The following is a 20,529-nucleotide window of genomic DNA, read 5'->3' on the forward strand; positions in this document are numbered from 1 at the left end:
ATTATCACTTGATAGAGTTTTCATGGTTCTGAGGAGGCTCTTTTAGATATAGGTAAATTTGAATGCTCTTGCTTTAATTCTACACTTCTGCTATAAAAACTTACTCTGTTGCCAGCTTTCTAGTTTTTATTTGTGCTTTAGACTTACTGGCTTTTCAAAAGAAAGGTTTGGGGTTTTTTCCCCTTTAACAAAAAGCTCAGATAAACTCTTGCTCATGTGTTTTACTGTTTCTTAAGTGAAGCCTTGGTCATCAGGGCATGACTTTTGCTTTATTAAACTGTAGCTGCTGGGCAGTTCTTGGGGGCTCACTGGGCTTGCATTAACTGGTGAACTGTTCCAGGCTGTAAGAGCAGCCTTTGCCATGCACTGACAGTGCGTGACATTAACAGTATTTATAAAAATGAGACACCAAGGAGCAGCCTTGGAAGATGAAGAACTTGTGTTTCAGCATAATGTCTTTGTTCTAAAATTTCTTATTATAATATTGAGGATTAAGTTAAAGAGAGAGAGAGGTACACTTAAAATACAGGACTTTTAAAAAAAATACAATTTTTTGGTTTAGTTTCATTTAACTTTTCAGTTGCTGCCTTATAACCAGTCTTCTTGCTTAAACTGAAATAAGCACATTTAGTGCAAAATGAACTTCAAATTTCAAAGCACTTACAAAAAGGAATTCTGACCAATCAGCATTTGAAGGTACATTAATATTTTATATTGAACTGTTTATTAATTGCCAGAGAGATGTTTTCATTTTCCTTTTCTTTTGGAAAATGAAAGTATTTGTATAAGCTATGACAGACTGCAGCCAAAGATCTCTGAAAAATTCCAATAAACTGAGATCAGTCTGGCTGAGATTTTGTGGTGGGGGTGTAGCTGTTTTTGGCAGTAATGGGACCAAAGGAGATTGGTAGTGGTGGTGGGGTGGCTTTCAAGCATGCAGAGTATTGTTTCTAGTGGTCCTTCTTCCTTTCCATCTTCTAAATGGAATGTGAAATACTAGGTTTGGATTTCATCTTAATACAGCTGAAGTTTGGTCTTGTTAATCGTGAGGTCCAAAGTTTTTATTTGTTGGAACTCTTTGGAAAAACGATGAGTCTTTAAAGCTGGTTTTTTTTTTTCTGAAATACTACTCTAATTTAAAGAATTCATGTCAAACTTGTAGATCAAAGACAGATTATATGCAAGCACATCACTATATTACTATGTACTAGGGGAAATATATCGCAAGGAATTTATATTTAAAAGGGAATTCTAAGAAAAAGAAATGTACAGATCTGATTATTTTGGAGGGCAGGCAATGAGAATTGCTTGTCTCCAGCCTGAACTTAAGTGCATTAGGTACTGAAATACTAATTAGGAAAATAGACTGGATGATAATTTTTTTTTTTTTTCATTTCAAACGTTGAATCTTCTGCTTTTCTCTTTTCCTATGTTGTGCCCAGGATTTATCCTTCTAGTGATTAAAAATATTCCAGTGTGGGTAGTAGAACTGTAAGTTTGATAGCATATCTTGCAGTATTGCCTAGCAAAATTTTAGTTCATTTACCATAACTGTTTAAATGATGCTGAGTATATGTGTGTTTTCTTTCATCATTCCTTGATTATTGTTCTCTGGTCTTCTTCAGTGCATTACTTGAAAGTCATTTTAATATGTTATAAATATTCTCATTAATGCATCCTTGTAATGACTCCAGGCCTAGATATATTTATTTTAGTTACCAGCATTTGTACATGTTTTTCCCTCTATTTCTCTGTAGCTACCTGAAATGTCATATGATGTCTTTCAGCTTTTTCCTGTTCAGTGACTACAGGACACTTGTGGTTTTGTGCTTAGAGCAATTCCAGCTATCAATTTTCTGGACAGCAATTATCCTAAATCCACTTCAAACTACAATGAAGTTGCTTGCAGCTTTGTCCAATTCAATATGAAGGAATTCTTTTAAATTCTCTTCAATCCCTACTGGCCTTAGAAAAGGATGAACTGTATGGTGCTGTGTTTGATCTTACTGTTTTCATTTTAGTTAGTAAGTGTTATTTTTTTCCCCAACGTTTCCTCAAAATGTTTTCCAGTTCTGTTTTCCTGTGAGGTTGGTGATGTCCTGTTCTTAGTTTGCTGCCTTGAGCTTTGACTTGAGTTGCTGGATGGTGACTGCTGGACTGAGAACACTGCAGAGACAGCTTTTAGAAAATACATATTTTTAAAATTCAGTCTCTTTGATAAAATCATGATGAATTTTATTGGGAGAATAAATCATGTTTTATATTATTTGATTAGGCTTTCTCCTCTGTGTCCCAGTCTGCCCTCAGCCCCTTAAAGTGAGGTCCTGTAAAGCAAAACAGTAGTAGGGGGTAACAGTACAATTACAAGTATTTTGTATTTTTCTGTAGACTACAACACTTTGTCATATATTTGGTGCTTGAAGCACATCAGGTGCAAGCCTACAGCTCAGATATGGACTGGAATTTGAGGGGAAAACAGCGTACCTTTCACTGAAGTGGAAGCCAGTTTATAGTGGGGACTCACTTTAATTTAGTACTGCTTTGGCCAGTCAGTTTTCTGTGGGCAAAATGACTGCCCCGTTAGCAGTAGAAGAGAATGTGTGTTGAAAAGCTGAAGGAAAAAAGCTAATAATTTTCTGCACCTGACCTCACAGAGGAACCTCTTCCTTCCCCCAAGCCAACCATGATAAAATGCCATAAATTTTCTCCGCATGTTCTAGCTGTGCTTAAGCAGATGATGCAGAAGATTTGAAGCTGTAACAAGATACCATTCCTCCTGAAGAGTGGGACTGAATTTCAGCTTGTTCTTTTCTGCATGTTTTCTTTTGGCTAGACATTCGGATTGTATTTGTTTGACTTTTTTTCTCCACAGGATATCTGCTAGTGAAGGGTAACATTGTTGGATGTACATTTCAGCATTTAATTTTTTGGCTCAATGACCCAAAGCTTCTTTTGTTGATGTTTTGGGGAGGGAGTAGATTAGTGTTAGTGGCATATCTTATGTAAAAGATAAACTTCATCACTTGGTGCTCAAGCCTAAAGACAAAGATGCCAAACAAAGAAGATGGAACATTAGCTTGCAATATTTATGTTGAAATTGATTTATGCAGATTAAAGTTGGTTTCTCTATGTAACATTCGCCAAAATTTTATAATATAATCATGATCCTTTCTGAGTGCAGAATTGAGTGAGATGTGTCATACTGCGATATAAATGCCTTTTAAGAAAAGTTAGATTTCATAATAGGAAGGTTGGTTATAAAAATGTTAAACTAAATAGGTGAGTTCTTGGTGCAAATCCTTTGGGAAACACACTTACACTTAGGATATAGTCAGTTTGCCTCTGTTTGTAAGATGAAATTCTTCTGCCTTGTTTGGCATCTGTTATCTAAGAAGAACCTCTTGGGTTTCTACTGATGCATGTTCCTGAAAAAGTCACATCCAAATCCACAGGTGTGTGTCTCAGTATCGTAACCATTAAACCAAATTTCTCCTCCTAATGCTTTAAAGAATGCCTGTTGCCCTGCCTTTTGAAACAGTGAGCTGTGTTGTGTCTTGAAGTTAACAAAGGCATGACAGTGAAGTCAAAACTAGTCTTTCCTCAGGAATGCCTTCAGTGTGTTTCAGAAAGTGGTGAAGGCAGTCAGACGTTGGCAGAAGTGCCAAGGGCTTGTAGCCCAAGTTTCTGCTCATTTGCTGTGTTTAATAAAACAGGGAAGAGAAAGGCCAATTTTTCATTACTAAGATTTAAAAGTTATATTTTGAAGCAGCTTGAAATGTTTTTAATAATAATGAGCTAGGTCTCAGTCTAGTTTTACGCCCAAAGTTCTTGTGCTGCAAAGTGGTTTGGAGTAACTGTGGATTGCTGTCTGCAATTTGAGCAATGCAGGGAGTTTTTGCATTGCGGGAATCCCCTGCTCAGGTGACCAGGATTCAGTGGCCAGGAGATACACTGAGTGCGAAAGTGGTCATTGATTAAGGAGGAGAAATCTCTTACAGACTGCTCTGCCCTCTTTCTGTGTGACCTCAGATCAGTTCATGAGCTCTTTCTTTTGCTGTGTTGCGTCTGTGTGCAAAGGGTTATGTTACTCTTTGGTCCAGATTCCCTCCCTTTGTATACCTGTGCTGACTGATTTCACTGGGGTTACTTCTGGTCAGTACAGATGTAAGGTGAGAAGCAAGGTTTCTGTTTACATTGTCAAAGACATTTGATTTCTTTTTAAATGTCAGCATTCAGCTTGTATGTAGACTATAGACCAGTATTTTCTTAACGTGCAAGGTAAGAAGGAAAAAGTTAAGATGAACTCTTCAGAATATTAGACTACGAGCAGGTCAAAGGTTAATGTACTAACAGGTGAGGTGCTCTGGAAATCAGTGTCTTCCCTGTATAATGCTAGGTTTTACATGCCTATGAATTTTGGATATGCAGAGGAGCTCCTGGATGTCAGTGAGGATGTCAGTGATGTTGTTTCACACTTCAGCTCTGTTGTACAAGGAAAGGCCATTGCAGTCCGCAGTGTTCCTCCTCTGGATATGCTAATGCACTGTGAAAGTGCACATCATGCCTGGATGGGCCCTGCTGATAAAATACTGCCTTGAGATCTCCCAAAGTGCTAATGTGTCAAAGTGCCCGCTAGCAGAGGTGAATAATACTGCTTTGTAAAGGTCACATCTGCTGGAGTTAGCTACCGCGTCCTTCTCGCGTGAGGCTGGACTCCACTCGGGAAAGTTCTGCTCTTTGCAACCTCAAAATCCAGAGTTTAATGGGTGGAATCGATAGGGCTGATAAAGTGTCTTAAGTTAGACAGTGGGAAAGAAGCAAACACTGAAAGCTTTAAAGCCTTACTTAACTGTCTCTTTGAGTTAGGGTGGTTGTCTGATTTCGAGTCTTGCCTACTGCAGTGTTCCCCAAAGTGTGTTACCTGTTCTGGAATTGCCTTATTGTCATTTCCAGGCTTCCTGTGTTTCTTTACCTTCTAATGAGAAACTCCTCCACTTCTTGCAATGATTTCTGGTAGTTACCTAGGACCATTTGCCAAGCAAAGTTAGTAGTTACTTTCGCTAGTGGATGAACACATTTAAAAAATAAAACAAAACAAAAAAATAGCTACCTTATATTTTTTTTTGTTACATTTTTCAGTAGCATTTGACTCTTCCCTCTTATTAAAAGCCTTATGCCTTTTTTACCTCTAAGGCTTTTAATACTTAACGTCATTCATCAAATATTGTGAGCATGATGTTTAATTTGTGTACATAACATTAAATAATAAAATAGGTGCAACTAAAATATAATTTCAATTATGCTTTTGCAATTTTATTTGGGACCTGGTTATTCTGAAACACTTTCCATAGAACATGTATATGTAAAACTTACATGTGTTAATATTGCTAAAAAAAAAAGAAAATCTTCAAATAACTTTTAGCTGTAATGCAATGTATCAGACTTGTCAACTGTTTCTAGTGTCTTGCAGGACATTTGTGTTCATAGATAACCTCTCATCCTAGACTTTATTATTTACGAAAGTATGTGTCTGTCATGCACACTGTATCATTTCAGACCTAAAACTCTGAGTTCTAGATGATCTGGCATTTTTTCTACTGTGAGGAAGAGACATTTCCCAATTAGTGAGGAAAAGGTTTATCTCTCCTCTGTAGTTATGGGATTACAGTCTGAAGCAAAACTCTGCAAAGAGGAGATGCTTTTCCTCCTTTAGTTTCCAATTTTGTTTCTCCATGAATAACTGTTCCTTCACCCCACTTGGTTAGCCTAGAAGTTCTGATTCACCAGAATGGTCTGTTCTCTAAATGTTTGCTTAAAAAGGAAAAGCATTCTGAGTCCGCTTTTAGGAGTATGTTTAAGTAATGTTCGTTCTTCTGTTCAACCACTGTTTTCATTGCTAGGCATTTAAAAGATAGATGAGAGTTCATCTTTCAAGCAAATACTTTGCTGATTGTTTCTATGCACCATGGTTGTTGCTTATTTAAGGTAGGCAAGCCACTGCCCAGCATCACAGTGTTTTGTTTGGCTTTGATTTTTCCATTCCTGATGTCTGTTGAAGACTGACTGGTAGGTTGGGTAATTCCAAGTTTGGGATCTTACCTTTACATTTTCTTTTCTGTTTCTCTTTGAGGCTCTGGTTGCAGTCACAGCTGCTGCTTCACTGATGAAAGTAAGTTTATTCTCAAACACTCACAAAGTAGGTACCGGATGATTTATGTACCGTGCAAACTGCAAGGTACCTGGCTTCCTACAGGACAGTCCTTCTTTGTGTATGTTAATAGAGTGTAGGGGTCACCCTCCATAGAAAATAATCATTAAGGTTGGGAAAGACCTCTAAGGTCATCTAATCCAACCATTAACCCAGCAGTGACAAGTCCACCACTAAACCATATCCTTAAGCACCACATCGACATGTTTTTTGAATACTTCCTGGGATGGTGATTCAACCACTTCCCTGGGGAGCCTGTTCCAGCACCTGACGACCCTTTCAGTGAAGAAATTTTTTCCTGATATCCAATCTAAACCTCCTCTGGTGCAACTGCTTAAACTTGCAGCACCTTGCAGTTCTGTTAGGTCTGTGCTCCAGAAGGTCATTCTTACGATATTTCTGTAGCTTCAGATGCCAAATGCTGTTTCCGATGCACTTGGGTGCTTGTTTAGCATTTGTGCTCTGTCTTTGAAGTCTTCTGTTATTAGAAAACCCAGTGGAAGAGCCACCAGCATCTCCAGTGCTCTTATTTTCCACTGCTCTAAAGTGTCTGTTCTCTGGCATTTGTGGGGAGCAATGCTGGGTCATGGATGGCTTGGGTCTCATCCAGCCTCAGCCGTTCTGAACGGCTGAGACCATGAGGGCAAGGGAAAGGCTTGATTTTGTCAGCTTTTAAAAGTTTCTTTTTATCTAAGAATACAACTTAAAAATCAAATAGATCCAAACCCCCTCCTTCTCCTAGCGCTTGATGTCTCGTTGAGTGCCCTGGGGCATAAAAACAGGTAATTCACATTACTCGTTGCTTGGTACCCCGAGAATGGTGAATCACACGTGACTATGTTTAACTACAGCTTTTAATTACATGACAATTTGTGAAACATGGCATTTTAAAATGTTTGCAAATTTTGAACATCAGCAAAATAAAACCTGACATCGGTTTATAGTAAAAGTAAATAAAGTTTCTTTCTAACAGTATCCTATGTGGCTAGATATATTTTTTCCCTGAAATTCTTGTTACATGGTTCATTGGAAAACTCAGTAAACCATGCCACTTTGTTTCACTTGCTTAGTGTTTGAAGAATGCTGTCTAATGGGAATAAATTTGATTTAAAACCCCAAAACATACAAAAGTAGTGCAGACTAGATAAGAGTCAGGACGAAGATCCTGAAAATGATTTGAATTTACAGAAGAAAGTTGCAAATAAAGTCCAAAGTAGTGTGGGTACGTACAAGGTGGAAGTTACCATGATGGGTGTACACTTGACCGGATGGCAAGTCCAAAAACCAATATTTGGGTGTACTGAAAGTAAGGCACTTCTACCTAGCATAGGCCATTTGGTCAGCTTGAATGTAGTCCAGGAGGACTTTACTCCCTGCACTGATTGACTGATCCAGGCTCCTAGTTGGTCTCCCACACTATCTAGCTGAGCTATTTGATTCTTCACCTACATGTGGGTTAGTTTTTTTCCCTTGCATTACAGCAGCTTCCTCTTTTCTTCCCAGTATTTTTGTAATTCAGCAAAGATTATGTGTACACCTGGTAAATTGTCTTCCCTCTTCTCTAAGCATTAGGATGGGGAGTTACTCAGGAAATGCAGTACATCTCTATTTGCTTTTGTTAAACAAAAGCCAACCTCAATATTAACTTTTCCAGACATTTTCCTGAGTTAGCTGCAGAAAACATCTTCAGTAATTTTCTTCTAGCAGTGCAGGCTAGGCAGTTGGATTGGCAGGAGCTCAGCCAATAATGTGCCACTTTATATTCAGGTTTATAGTCATGCAAAAGTAACGCCAGAATGATTTTTTAGTGAATGGACAAGCAATTGACAGTTACAATTGAGACCTCGTTGTATTGATACCTTATTAATTATCATATCTATATCTATATCTATATCTATATCTATATCTATATCTATATCTATATCTATATCTATATCTATATCTATATCTATATCTTTCAAAGAAAAAACCATGCTAATTGATAGCCACCTTTTGTTTACAATGATTAGTAATATAAAATTAATTGTCTGCAGTGACTATAAAAAGAGATGATCTATGCTAATCAATTATAAATGAAACCTTAATATTTGGTAAGTCTGATGGTGATCTCTGAAAATAATTTCTTAAAAGGAACATATTTTTGAGTAATGATTTTTCCTAAACATTACTGTTGCGAATTGACTCATGCTAAAGATATTGAGCATTTTTACATTCTTTTTACCAGTGTTTGAACTGCCTTTTTTTTTTCCCCCCACTTTTTTTCACTTGGCTAAATGGTACAGTTCTTCAGTGCTTTTTTGGGTGGAAAGTAGGGTTGAGTCTGGGAGTGGGGATACAAAGAAAAATAGGATTAAAACATAATTCTAGGAAGTATTTTATTCCTAGACCAAACGTTATTTTGTCTCATACATTGAGCTGCTGCATGTACTTTTCCCATCCTTTTTCTTCCTGGAGGGTTCTGCTCAAGGCCCAGATGACCTCCCTGACCACCCTTCTTCACCACTGACCTCTGAGCTACCACTCACACCTAGAGGTTTAAATGTATCCTCCCTATGGAAGGTTGTGTTTGCCCTGTCACAGGTTTTTCTCAAGCTTCCTTGCTTTCTTAAGTGTGGGGAAAATTCTGGTAACATGTAGCCAGTGGCTGATGAGGGTTTACTAAGTGTGTCACTCAAAAGTAGCAGGAGGAGTTTGATGATGCTGCACGAGCCAAAAAGGAAATTTCCTGACTTACAGAGGAATGGATTCTTTCAATTGAAAGGAGTGCGCACCTCAGCAGTGAGCATTAAGGATTAGATTTTTTTAATCAAATAAAAGGGAAAAAACCCCCCCCAAAAAAACCCAAACTTTTTTTGACAGGTGTCCCTTGTGTCTCTTGCACAATGTGTTTCCATGCCTTCTCTTCTGTGCCTGTGATGGAAAAGTGAGTTGATATACACCTGCCTGCTGTTTACAAGATCCACATTGTGAGTAAGGAAGGGCAAGGAGAAGAATGCGCCCCTTTTTGTCAATTTTTGGTGATGTTTTGGTGCTACTTGACACTGGGATCCCTTTAATGATGATACACTAATATGTTAAAGAGGAATGTCCTCCTATCTCCTTTGTATGGAAGGGTTATTGTACTTGATTTGTTTGCTGTAGTTGTAAGCTCTCTGGTGTAATGACCTTTCTTCTGTGGTTTGTAAAGTGCTGTGTTTATTCTTGATGTCCTGCAAATTGCTGTAAAAAAAAAATATAGGGAGTAATGTAGCAGCACTTACCTCTTAATCTTTTTTCTATATCCAATGTAATAAAGTTATACAATTATGATTGAAGAAGATACGGAGATAATGTAGTCTAAATGCTGTTGTTTCCAAGGAATTAGAAGCCATTTGCCAACCTTTAAAGTGATTTTTTTTATTCAGTGAAGATGGATATGTAAAGTTGGGTTTGAAAAATTTTACTTTTATGTAGCTATTAACCTAATTTTGTGGCTGTTTAAAAATATTTAGTTGACTTATCTATAGAGTCCAGTTATGTTTCAGCATGTGCTCTTTAAAAGGTCTGTCATAGTTACTTTGCTTCAGGTATTTATGAATATAGGAATCAAGATTGACTAAAATTACATAAAAATTAAGTATCTTAAAATTTGACTCAGGTTTTGTCTTTTTTTTTATGATGAAAATAATGGTAATTTTCCCCATTTCCAAACCTAGATATTAATTTTTGCAGTGTTATTGGTAGTATTTAGTGTTTTTTTAAAACTTCAAATTGCAGACTCAGTGTGTTATATGATAAATTTAATCCAGAGAAAAACTAGAAAATTGTTCTGAGGCAGCCTGATTATTTTATTATTTTTTTAAGGACCATGATTTTGGGAATTGCAACCTGTGCTTTTTAAAAGAGGGAATTTTGTGTTACACGAGGTACCATGTATTGAACAGAGACTGATATTGAATGGCTGCTGCTGTTCTGCAGTAACAAATCCCCTTACGAATGGCTGTGGAAAGTTTAAAGGTTATTATCTTGTGTTTGTTTACTTTGTAAAGATAAGATTTCAGAGAAAATCGAAGGGTACTGTCTGAAATTCCCAGTCACTGCAGTTCCATGGACAGCATCGATCCCTTCCTAGAGGTTGCCAGGGACTCATTGTCTCCCTGTTCATTATAGGCTGCTGCTGAAATCTCCAATATTTCAGGTTTGCAATTCTTTTATTGTTGTTTTGGCAGTTTGTCAAAATTAAATGGCTTAACCAAATCAATATGCTGTCTTGCTCGGTAACATCTGCATTTCACATGTCAAGGTATTTTGCATTTCAAATACAGTCACAATGGAATGAGCTACAGTGATTGCAAAAAGAGCCTTTTGGCCCTCCAAAGCCCTCTGACTGGAAGGAGACTTTCTGGAAAATAAACTTTGCTCAGTTATGCAATCACAGCTTCCACTGAGATCAGTGGTGATTGCACACACGTGCCCGTGGGGAGGAGTGAGTCGGTAAAGAATAGATGCAGCAAGGTCAGAGACAGAATATAAGATACCATGATAACGAGTTTTACTTAATTTAGAACAACTGTTTGTGTGTTTGTGTTTATTGGTGAGACAATTAACTGCATAGTAAGAAATAAATAAACTACTTCCTCTGTTGTGATGGCCTCTCTTTCCATGGGGGGTGACGAAGCTTTTCTCACCAATTTAAGTTGTGGTGATATGAGGCTTTAGATACATGTTTATCATTAGCTAAAATAACACAGCTGTTAAGACAAGGTTTATTGCCATACTTGTTCTGCATGCTAAGCACATTCTGTGTACATGTCAAACAAAATGCCAATTTAATCGGCCCCCTCAGAGTTTCCGAAGGAGTGATGATGAAAGTTTGGCAAGTTTATTTGCACCGTTCTGTACAAAATCTGCACGGCCATTATCTCCTGACACTTGCAATATGAAAAATGCCAATGGTGTTTTTACATACTTAAGAGACTAATAAGCTACAGATGTCAAAACTGTAAAGTTGAATTATCTTGAGCATGTATGAATATAGCAATACAGTTTTTTTGGATTTGTGTGGAGTTATTCTTAAGCTGTGTTTTAGTACCTGGAGCTGTTTGTAGCATTTCTGAATGACCACTGATTTAGGGAAATTATTGTCTGAATTGAGAACCCATCCTATAAGGAAAAATGAAAATTCCTTATTAAATGTAGGAGTCATTAATTTCTTCTTAATTTGTTTGGAACAAGAATGTAGAGGGAAGTAAACAAAAGGAAAATGGCTTGGTTTAGACAATTGTCTCTACATCGTTGCCTGACACCCCAATAATAAACACAGCAGGTTAGCACGTTCAGGTTGCCAGACATATCATACAGTGGTGAAAAGCTGGCTAGCTGTCTGTCACAGAATAGATGGAGTCCAGTGGAAATGGTCAGGATGTTTCCCTGCTTCTGTTTCTGCAGTCAGTTTACTTTTTGCTTCATTTAACTATCCACCCTCTGCAGCCACACTGGTATAGGAGCTATAACTTTTCACAAAATTAAAACTTCATTCTTTCCAGGCAACATCTAAAGTATTTAATAATATACTTTATAATTTTTGTTTTTACTTCACATCAGACGACAGTTTGAAGAGCTCAGGCTGAGGGAAAGGGAAATTCAGGCTAACATTTTTCACAGAGTCTATTTTGGGAATCAGCTCTGGGTGCCAAGCTTCAGAGGGAGGCTATGACTTAAAGAGAAATCCTGTGCTCTTACCTTGTGCTCACTCAGGTTTGAACTACAGGATTCAGCACCTCTGTCAGGCTTTAAATCTTTCAGACTGAGTACCCCAATTTAGTTACTCTTTTTGATAGAATGACTTATGTGGGCTGCCAGAGGTCAAATGAACCCACCCAGTACCAGACAAGAAAAAAACTTGTCTGAATGCCCAGTTTTGTGCTTAACTTTCAAGACTGTCTTCTTGGGCCTCTCAGAAAATCTCTTCTTTAATGACAAGCCAGGAAATCTTTTAACCAGACCTGAACTAACCGTTTATGTACCCCTTTTTAATGCTTTCCAGACTAACAGTAATCTTTAAATACTGTTTTTCATGCATGGGTTTCTTGAATTTATTGCCTTTTTTTTTTTTTTTTTTTTTGGGGGGGGCTCATTTATTCAACTCAGGTTAGTATTTGAAAAATAAGGAGATAAAATGCAGAGAACTTACAAAACATGGATAATTTTGTAGCCATGATTACATGTTAATGCCAATGTGTCTTTAATCAATTAAGTGTTTCCGTCACAAGTGAGGAATAACTCAGTCAGGATTACTGAGTTCATAGGACAACTGATGACTGCCATGGTACACCCAAGCAGTGAATGATACTTTCATGAAACCAAATGCAAATGTTTCCATTACAAGGTAATGGACAGCAGTGACTGATCAACATGCTTAGTTTTGACTTTTTTTTCTGTTAATCCCTGATCAGATAATTGCTCAAGGAATTTGCAATGCCAGCAAAACACAGCTATGTTATTCTCAAGGGAAAGGTAGCTTATTGATATTTCAAATGTCAGTCCTCCAAGTGTACGAAACTAGTTTCCTCTGCATACAACATTTGTGCTTGCTGTTAAGAATTAACTACTTCCTCACCCATCCTGGAAATTATTCATGTCAACCTACCTAAGCACAGCAGCCAAATGATGCAAAACCTTTACCCAGTTTTGTTCTCCCATCCCTGCCCTGAATGTTACTGGGATTTCTGTGCTTATTGTAAAGATTTTCTATGAAAATGAAGTAATAAACATAGGCACAGTTGGAAAGAGGTTAATTTGTTTTCAATTGATAGATGCTTTTCCATTCATGTGCGACTAAGCTCTTTGCTCCTGACAAGTTATAACTGAAAATTAGTTGGACTGGGAGTGGATATTAAAACAAACAAAAATACTAGAAAAAAACCAAAATACAAACCCAAACAAACAGAAAATTAATTTCAAATTACTGGATTTATCAGAGTTGAGGTGACAGTGTCCTGCTGTCCTGTTAAGACCACAGTATGAAACAAAACCTTGTTTAAGCAGCTGCAGGAAGCTTGCACTTCCCTGTAGTTTAAAATCTTTGTACTTGTTTGCTGGCAGCTTTTTTTTTGTTGTTGTAGTAAAGATAAGGAGACATGACCTGGGAACTGGGGACATTACTAGCAAATAAATAGCAAGATTAGAAGAAAAAAACATGTTTCATACTTTAATGGGTATGTGACTGTGTGTTGTGTTGTAAGCTTCAATTCTGACAGCAGGTAACAGTCAAGCACAGTTTTATTATTGTAGTCTGAAAATGTGAATGTGGGTGCTTTTAGTTACCTGGCACGGTTGTATTTTGATAAAGAAGGCAGTTGTTTGCTCTTGCTGTTTGCTGCAGGAATAGAGAACTGATATTGTAGCAGGGAGAAAAATAACAGGAGGGAATGGGGAAAATTATATTAGGTAATGCTGTACATGGTAGCGGGAGTGTTTGAGGTCAGTATTATTCAAGCAGTTGGCTGTGATGATTTTCTGCTCACAAACAAGTTGTCTAGAAACCCTTTAATCACATCACCTGTAGGTATCCACAAGTTTTTTCTGCAGAAATATTCGCAGAGATGAATGCTTTATGACTGCCTTTAAGAATACCTTTCGCAGCCAAGAAATATCATGCTTCCAGGCTCATGGTGTGATTTTTGGGCTTGTCCTGTGCAGGGCCAAGAGCTGGACTGGATGATCCTTTTGGGTCCCTTCCAACTCAGGCAGTTCTCTGATACTATGATTTTGTAGGCATATTTGCTAGTGGATATCATCATATGCACGTGTTTCTATGCTGCTTGTACATTGAGACAAGTGATTTTCCTTTTTTGCCAATAGTAGTTTTGTAAAGTTACAGGTGGCCAGTTCTGTACTGCTACTCAACACATTCCTCTAAAACAGACTTAGAGAAAGGTCTTAATCTTGTCTGGGGAGTAGATAAAGATCTCTTCTGCAGAACATGATGATTCATCTTGCTGTGCTCAGTGAGGCCAGCCAGATACTAGGAAGTTGCTGAGCTGCTGAAACTTCTCTGCATAAGCTTTCAGCTCTGAAAAATACTTCTCTGCTCCTTAATTGGGGTATTGTTGTTCTTAGTCATCAGAGCCCAGCATCTCACCACGCACCTCTGCCATGTGTGTAAGAACACAACTTTGTGCTGGGGAAAATCTAGATGAAACATAGGTGTTGTTTAAGTGTTGGGAATCTGTTAGTCATTCGTCCCACCACTGGCTGCAAAGTATCACATTATAGTAGCCATTTCTTTTGAAAACGCTCTCCCTTGCTTATAAATTTCCCTTGAGGACTTAGAGTGAAAAGCAGCTGTTGAAGACTTCAAAGATATTTGTCCTCTGGTAGCCTGGTGTCAGTTCAAGGAGGAGTCATCTTTTCAGCAGGTGAAAGAGGCTGCTAAAAGCTTATGGGAATTCTTTGCTTGGCAATTTCTGCCAGGGGCAATGGAAGTTTCCTTCTTGCATATCAGCTGAAGAAAGTTGAAGAGTAAGTGGATTTGTGCATGTGAATTTAGAGATGACCTATCAGAAACATAAGGTTAAAGAGAAAAAAATTTTTTTTAGGAGGGCCATGTGATCTTTCTGTGGGTCAGTGTACAATGACTGTGTAAGCCCCAGGATTTTCATTTCAACACCAGGCAGCATCTAGTAGCAATTGCAACATCTCATGGCCCTGGGCTCTGGGGCAAGCATTACAGCCACAGCTGTGATGTTTTGTGTCCTGCACTGTGTAGCTAGTCAAGAGGTACATCAGCTGCAACACTTAGTGACAGGGGCAGTGTGCCAGTAGATTTTTTTTTTTTTTTTCAGGAGATGTAGCTCTTCCAGCTTCCTTGGGCAGACCAGAGATAGAGTGATTTACATAACGTCTAAGTTGGATCCTAGATCCTCAAAACAGTTGCTTTCATGATACAAACTTCATCTGAAGGGAATGTCGTTGCAGAGTTGATGGGGACAAGGGTCATTCAGCTTCTTCATGTGTTCTCTCATGCAGCTTAAAGCACCTCATGTGATTTAGAGAAACTCAAATCATTATTGGGCATGTGAAGATGTTGAACCAAGATTTTGTGATAAAGATGTGTCAGGTGGCTCAATCCTTGTTAGTTTCTAGTAAGTGCAGTTTTTACCGAGCACATCTGAGTCAGGAGAACCTGTGGCTCAGAGCTTGGTGCTGGTCTTTCATGGGTCTACCAGGAAGGGAGGATATGGGATTATGGTGCCAGGTAGGAGTTTTAGGTCATTGTCATGTCAGACACTCCTCAGTGAGAGAAGAAGCAACAAGTCTTCTTGGGATTTGTGATCTCCATAGGTCGGCTCTGACAAGAATGCCACAAGCTGTCTTCTCTTTTTGGTCATTCCCTGAATTAGTAAGAAAGTCATTAGCCCTTGGGCTTTACCTAGTAACAGTGAATGCTTGAAATCTTAAATTTGATGTCTGAAAGCTCAAGAGGGGAACCTTCTCAGGATTTGCATTCTGCTTCAGGTTTCTGTTATTTTGGTAGTGACCCCAAAAAGCCATCATTTTATAAGCAGAGAGCAGGCACCTGCTCTACATCTGTTCCTTCTTTTCATCTGTCTTCCAAAGCTCTTCTCATGTTGTTACAGGTATCTCTCTTTTGTGTTGCTTGCCAGAAAGTTTGTGGTTCTCAGTTGTCATTTCAGGAGACAAAAGAGTAGCAAAAAATCTTCTGTATCTAGCAAGGTAATGTTAGTTGTGGCTTTTGATGGTATTACTTCTACTGCAGTACATCTTACAGCCTCAGGCACTTGAATAATTTTGACTTTTCTCCTGAGCTCTCCAGCCATTTTTATATTCTGCTGGAGCATCAGAGAGGCAGATGGGCCAAGACCATATCCTCCTAAGGTCTGTTTTAGCTGCAATTTATGAAACAGAAATATATTTTTTGTTTTCTTCTCCACACCAGCTCTTTCAATAGCTTTCATATTCGAAAGAAAAAAGTAGTAACATGTTCAGGGGATTCAGTACTTACAGCTTTCTTTGCAAAATGTTTGTTGAAAGTATCAAAGAAGCAAACAATTATCTTTGGTATTGTAAGTGTATCTTTGAAATTTAACTTCAAAAGTGTCAAGATTCGTTGCTTTATAATCCACAATCCATCTGAAAATCTAGTAACACTTGTCTGTGTGGAAAGCAGAAAGCCTCTTTTGGCTTCATGGTGGCTAGTAAAAAGTGGTGCAAACCACCGTGATTTTCTCTAAAAGTCGTGAGACTTCAGTTTATCTGTAGTTCTCTCTGATTTACCTTAGCCCTGGGAATTTAGTGAGTATTAGATGGTGGTTTAATACCATCTGAAGGATGTGGAAAAATTACCTGTGTGAAAGTGCTTATGTTTCTGGGATAGAGCCTGGATTGTTCTGTGTTTGACAGAGGTGCTCTGCAAGTGACTGCTCTGTTTTCTGACCGTAGTTTTTTGAGCATATATGAATTGAGTGAATGCAGTGCAAGACAGAATCCCACTGAACTAATGAACTAATTCTGAACTTCTAAAGTTTGATAAAGCAAAGATGGTCTTGTAGATAAATTGTCTCAATAAAAAAGAATGAGATAAAATAAGTGGAGTATTACTTTTAATGAGATAATCTGTAGCAGTGTCTTTAGGCGTGTCTGTGAGCCTGCATTTCAGATTGAAGAGGTGATGAAGCTGAAGGTAGTGTAGGCTTGTCCACTGTGTTTTGGATGGCAAATATGTCTGAAAAGTGTGAAGTTCTGTGATGCCAAGATTATTTTAAAGAAAAAAAATAAAGTCTCCTGCGACTGACCTCTTGTGCAATCATCAACTTGTCACTGATCGAGAGTGCCAGCCAGCCATGTGGGAAGTGTTTCTGAAGGGTTTTAGGGTTTGAAAACTTAGAGTTATGGGTGTTAGCTTTCAGAGGTCTTTTAATTTAAAACTAAAAAAATGGGACCATGTAAAATGGCAGAGTGAGAGCATTGGTGTGGTATTATTTTCATGTTAGCATATGAAAATGAATATGAGACTGGAAATCTCATTATTCCAGTAGTTTCTAAATGTTGGAAGTTCAGTGTCTGTGAGGGAGAGAAGAAAGAAAATAATGTGGGTGCTATAGCTCTCCATTTCCATCTCACATAAGAACAGCAGCCATGAAAAAAATCCAAATTTCTGGAAAAGAGGGAATGTTTATTACAGAGAGCCTCTAGCAGCTGAACAAAGCAAACACCCGTATGTAGGATGATTAACTACACTGTTTGTGTTTGTCTAAAATGGTCAGGATGAGGGCAGATGTAACTGAACTTTCTAGAGCTCCTTCCCTTGTATCAGGGAATTCACCCTGTTCCACACCTGGGTTTTAGATGCATGTATCTTTATTTTGGTTGCTGTGACTTCCAGTGACTATAGTGACCCAAGCAGCTTCTTCCAAGATGGGATGTTGTCCAGCTGAAAAGACCGGAGCCAGCTGAACAGGATTTTACATGCCTGTTACTCCTGCCAAAACCCACGTTAGCACAGACATCCTGGGGCTGCAGGGTGTGAGTCTTTCATGAACTGTCCTTAATCTTCAAGGATGTCCCTTTATCCATCTGAAAATTATTTGTTGCAGTTCCTGACTGGGTATTTTTGCTGGTTGTAAGCAAAGCAGTGGAGCATGACACGAGCACCAGAGACAACCCTGCCTTCCCACAAGTGCTAGCCACTGCTCCTATGTGTCTGTTTCCCTGCATCCTACCTTCTATCACCAGGATAAATTAACTCTTTATAATTATTTGGCAAGTAACATTCATTTTCTTTTGTAGGAAACAGTAGTCATTAAAGAAAGGAGTCACAGTACCACAAATGGCAGTGCTCAAAAGCTTTCCAAGCATTAGACCTTATATAGTGAAAAGGAAAAAGCCTGGTTCAGAACCTAAAGAGGGAGAGCAATACCAAAATAGTGATAAGCGAAACAAAAAATTAGGAAGACAGGTTGGAAGATAAGTGTAGGAAAAGCGGATGAATCACTGAGTTGATGAGAATGACAGACTTTGTGTCATAGCAAATGCCTGCTCCATGAAGAAAAGAATTAACAGGGTAGTAAATGCGCTAAACACATCTTGTATAAGACTTAGTGTTTCATGTTAAAGAAAGGATTATTATGATTGCTGTAATGACCTTTTCATGAAGAAGAAAGGGATTTTTGAATAAAAACTTTGTCCAGTGCTTTAGTGCCACAAGAAGAGACTTGACTGAAAAAATGCATTTAATTTTGGAGTAAGAATTTGAGTCATCCTTTGAAAAAATTACTATGGTGATAGCAAATTAGGCATACAGAGTATTTGGGTTATTTATAAAGTTGAAGTGGCAGGTCACTCCAAACTGTAGAGAATAATAAAGATTTAAGTGCTATAATATTAATTTTCCACGTGTAAGCACTGTAGTTTGGGATAAGAAGAGGCTGCATGATGAGATTAAGCCATATAAAGCTCTACAATAAATAGTGCAACCAGTAGGAAATGCTACTGTTTACTTTTAGAGCATTTTCATTAATATATATTAAAATACTGGTTGTTTCCAGGTGGATGGATCTGTCTTGCATTAGCTGAGACACTTGTCGCAGTTTACCAAATTCTGTGTAAGCATAAATAAACAAACCCAATCAGTCAAGATCACTGCATCACAAAATATGCTTTATTTTGGCAAGTCTACTTCGTTTTAATTGCATATGGTCTCAAACTTGAACCCGAGGTCTACAAACCTCAGGAGAAATTTGAATTGGAGTTTAGACTTCACAGATTTTATTTTCTTAGTTAGAAAATGCTTCCAGACTTTGGCCTGCGCCACATATTTATTCATGAGAAACAAGCCTTTTATATTAGGTGTTATATAAACACGTGTCAAAGACCCAGCATTATTTTTTATTGAGCTGCAAATAACATGTGCAGTTGGGAGTCAGTTTTTTTATTTACTGATTGCTGCTGGCATGCTGGTCCCCAGGCTGAATAGGCAAGAGGGGGTCTGCACTGAGGGGAGCACACAAACTTCCAGCAAAGGGAAATATGGCCTAAAAGTACTCGTCTACCTTCTTCCTCTTTCTTTTCTTCTCAGCCTTCCTGATTGAAGGAGACTTGTCTGTGAGGTGCTTTCTTTAACAAGTAATTCGTTCAGGGTGAGTATCCTTGTTTGGTGGTATGGCAAGGGAACTCGGATTCTAAAGGAACCAGTGGCCTTTGGCAGTGCTGGTAGAAGACAAGTTCACCACCTGTCTGCAAGGACATTTGACAGCAAGGGCATCCTTTCTGAGGTACTTGCTGCTATGAAACCCTTCCAGTCTTTGGTTCCTGGTGCGAATGCAGGGCTCGTTGACCTTTCATTTCAGTGGAGTTCCTGTTTTATGCTCTGAGCATCTGGAACTCTGCCATAATCTTGAATAGGAAGGATTGCCTTCATAAGCAGATTTTGCAAATATAGGTCCTAGCCAGCATTGTAGACATTTTCCCTCAAAGAACAAGTAAGAAGTGCTAAAGCTGCACCTGGAATTTGAAAAAGAGACTTTGAGTATGATGTAGAATTTCCTGGTGGAATATGGCTTGAAAATCCTCAGAATTTGGGCCGCATTCGTAGCAAAGCCAGAAATTTCTCAGGAGAGATAGTTGTCGATACTTACAAATCCAGCTCTCAAAGTGCTTATTGTTTGCCATTTTTGCCTATTTATTTCAGATTTTTTTTCCCTCATCTGGAGTAGACCTGTGGAATTTATGCTGCTATAGTGCTTTCTGTGCTAATTCTGCAAAGTTAGTTAAACTTTTCTGTCTTAGCATAATGTTGATGGCATTGACAATAAGCATAAATGAAGAAGCAGATGAGAGTTTTACAACATCAGATCATAGAAATCATGATGTAAACATGTAATACACTGGATTAATCAAATGGTTTTCCAGTGTGATGGATTTTTTGTGCTGAGTACTTTAAACTGTCTTCCAAATGTAGATGGGATACCCTGGTCCATGTCTTGGTAGTTTTATGGTTTTACATGATCAGTTACTTCTTAACTTTTTACTTGGGAGGCAGTAATTTGTAATATGACCGCTTTAAATGCTGTCTCTGACCACGTTTTCTGAGAGCATTTGGCATTATTTCTCGTACTGTCTTTTCATCTAATGTGCCTTTCTAAAAGGCAGTTGGAAAAATTTTGCTGGTTTCCCATTTATCACTTGTGCTGTAGTTGCCAGGAAATTAGATGGATACTATGAACTTGTATAATGCTTGAATTTTTCCCTTGGCTTTCTGTTGTTTGATGATGTTTCATATTCAAATACTAAAGAGAGGAAAATAATTCCAGGCTTTTTAA

At 38.2% G+C, this 20,529-nt stretch overlaps 1 protein-coding gene across 3 annotated transcripts in view; it reads left to right on the forward strand.

The window, feature by feature from the left end:
* Positions 1-20,529, forward strand: part of LDLRAD4 (low density lipoprotein receptor class A domain containing 4) — a 283,546-nt gene that overhangs the window by 60,020 nt on the left and 202,997 nt on the right. The window contains exon 3 of one of the 3 annotated variants that reach the window (XM_066183939.1): positions 19,287-19,347. The exons of the other annotated variants lie outside the window; for them this stretch is intronic. The gene's annotated coding sequence lies outside the window, so the exon portion shown is untranslated. The remainder of the gene's footprint in view (positions 1-19,286; positions 19,348-20,529) is intronic. 3 annotated transcript variants of the gene reach the window in all.

The sequence above is a fragment of the Chamaea fasciata genome, unplaced genomic scaffold, assembly GCF_029207755.1.
Source record: "Chamaea fasciata isolate MVZ Bird 193981 ecotype frontalis unplaced genomic scaffold, bChaFas1.0.hap1 SCAF_1, whole genome shotgun sequence".
In the NCBI taxonomy this organism is placed as follows: domain Eukaryota; kingdom Metazoa; phylum Chordata; class Aves; order Passeriformes; family Sylviidae; genus Chamaea; species Chamaea fasciata.